Source organism: Bos grunniens, chromosome 4, assembly GCF_055505025.1.
Source record: "Bos grunniens cultivar Pamir isolate PY7600 chromosome 4, Bosgru_T2T1.0, whole genome shotgun sequence".
Classification (NCBI taxonomy): Eukaryota; Metazoa; Chordata; class Mammalia; order Artiodactyla; family Bovidae; genus Bos; species Bos grunniens.
In genome coordinates, this window is record NC_141168.1 from 4328773 (window position 1) to 4331571 (window position 2799).

A 2799-nucleotide genomic window follows, 5' to 3' on the forward strand; every position below is an offset into this window, starting at 1 on the left:
CACACAATTGCACTTATCTCACATGCTGGCAAAGTAATGCCCAAAATTCTCAAGCCAGGCTTCAATAGTACATGAACCATGTACATGAACTTCAGATGTTCAAGGTAGATTTAGAAAAGGCAGAGGAACCAGAGATTATATTGCCAACATCTGATGGATCATCAAAAAAGCAAGAGAATTTCAGAAAGCATCTATTTCTGCCTTACTGACTATGCCAAAGCCTTTGACTGCGTGGATCACAATAAACTGTGGAAAATTCTGAAAGAGATGGGAATACTAGATCACCTGACCTGCCTCCTGAGAAATCTGTATGCCGGTCAAGAATCAACAGTTAGAACTGGACATGGAACAACAGACTGGTTCCAAATCAGGAAAGGAGAACATCAAGGTTGTATATTGTCACCCTGCTTATTTAACTTATATGCAGAGTACATCATGAGAAACGCTGGACTGGATGAAATACAAGCTGAAATCAAGATTGCCAGGAGAAATATCAATAACCTCAGATATGCAGATGACAACACACTTATGGCAGAAAGCGAAGAAGAACTAAAGAGCCTCTTGATGAAAATCAAAGAGGAGAGTGAAAAAGTTGGCTTAAAACTCAACATTCAGAAAACTAAGATCATGGCATCTGTTCCCATCAGTTCAGTTTAGTCACTCAGTCATGTCCGACTCTTTGCGACCCCATGAATCACAGCACGCCAGGCCTCCCTGTCCATCACCATCTTCCAGAGTTCACCCAAACTCACATCCCTTGAGTCGGTGATGCCATCCAGCCATCTCATCCTATGTCATCCCCTTCTCCTCCTGCCCTCAATCCCTCCCAGCATCAGAGTCTTTTCCAATGAGTCAACTCTTCACATGAGGTGGCCAAAGGACTGGAGTTTCAGCTTTAGCATCAGTACTTTCCATCACTTCATGGCAAATAGATGGGAAGACAATGGAAGCAGTGAGAAACTTTATTTTGGGGGGCCTCAAAATCACTGCAGATGGTGACTGTAGCCATGAAATTAAAAGACGGTTGCTCCTTGGAAGAAAAGTTATGACCAACGTAGATAGCATATTCAAAAGCAGAGACATTACTTTGCCAACAAAGGTCCATCTAGTCTAAGCTATGGTTTTTCCAGTAGTCATGTATAGATGTGAGAGTTGGACTATAAAGAAAGCTGAGTGCTGAAGAATTGATGCTTTTGAACTGTGGTGTTGGAGAAGACTCTTGAGAGTCCCTTGGACTGCAAGGAGATCCAACCAGTCCATCCTAAAGGAGATCAGTCCTGAATATTCATTGGAAGAACTGATGCTGATGCTGAAGCTCCATTACTTTGGCTACATGATGTGAAGAGCTTACTCATTGGAAAAGACCTTGATGTTGGGAAAGATTGAAGGCAGGAGGAGAAGGGGATGACAGAGGATGAGACAGTTAGATGGTGTCACTGACTCAATGCATGTGAGTTTGAGCAAACTTCGAGAGATAGTGAAGGGCAGTGAAGGCTGGCCTGCTGAAGTTCATGGGGTTGCAAAGAGTCAGATAGGACTTAGCAACTGAACAACTTGGAAATGGAAGAGAAGTTATTCCAAAAGTCTTTGAGTTGAAATAAAATCATTCATGCTTAAAAGTGTATATTACCTTTGGAATAACAATGATATACTTACTGGAAAAAATCAATCATTGTATCAAGTACATATTGGCACTTGCCATCTATCTCTACAAGGATTAAATCCTATGCAGCTGCAGCTGCTGACTTTCAGCATCTTCTTTTTTTTTTTTTTGAGACAGCAGTTGAAGTTTATTCTTGGGAAGAACAAAGTCCCCCCACTCCAATCTCCTGCAACAGTCCAGGAAGGTTTCCCCGGGAAGCCATGCCCCACCACATGGTCATCTCACTCTTCTGAATCCCAGGTTCCACCAACGCCCATTATGATGCTGCTACTTGGGTGAGAGGCTCCTCCAAATACTGCACCAAGGCCTGGGCCTTGGCCTTGAGCATTCCGAAGCCAACGGTCTCCTTGGCATACATGCACAGTAGCAGGTTGGTCACTCTCGTGATGGCTACATGGCCCTCCATGCAGTCCATGAGGATGAATTTGAGATTGTCTTCATTAAACGCTTGGTTTCCATTCCGGTCGTAGGCCGCCCAGATGTTACTGGCAATGGCCGCGGTGACCCGGGCGTCTGTATCCCCATAGCCGGAGTAGGCCAACAGAGATCCTTCGTTATTCAGCAGCAGGGTGCTCTGAACACCTCCAGTGTTGGCCTGGCTTAGCACCTGGGTCAAAGCCTTGGGACGCAGCATGCCTGAGGCTCCTAACTCGGTTTTTGCACCCAGAACCCAGAGTTTCTAATTGCTGGCCTCCGCCAGTCGCTTTCCGTAGTCCCTTTCAGCATCTTCTGAAAGGAATTCAGGGTGTAGAGCAGAAATGAGGCACTCTATGCTCAAGGAAATACTGGCAGAACAAGCTTTCAGATGGTTAGGAATTTTCAGGAGTCGATTTTATGAGCCTGGTTCTTGAATCTACTCATATTAAGAAAAGCACTAAAGTCCTTCATGGTGACAACTGCTCCTTGTGACTAGCAGAAACTTTCTGGAAAAATACATGCTTGACTGATGTACTTCTCCTTCACCAAAATCACATATATACTGACTTTCCCTTTCCTGTTTGGAGCAGTTTCTCAGTGCTATTTAAGGTACTGTCTCCTGGACTATAGTCTTCATTTTGCCCCAAATAAAACTTAACTCACAACTGTTACACTGTAAAGTTTTACAGTTGGCAATTGCTAAATAGAAAATATTGCCA

At 43.9% G+C, this 2799-nt stretch overlaps 1 pseudogene across 1 annotated transcript; it reads right to left on the reverse strand.

Annotated features, from left to right (window-relative positions):
* Window positions 1-1759: 1759 nt before the first annotated feature.
* Window positions 1760-2383, reverse strand: LOC147373405 (ragulator complex protein LAMTOR2 pseudogene; annotated as a pseudogene). Its single transcript, XR_015163086.1, has one exon. The product of XR_015163086.1 is annotated as a ragulator complex protein LAMTOR2 pseudogene (transcript).
* Between the last annotated feature and the right edge of the window lie 416 nt (window positions 2384-2799).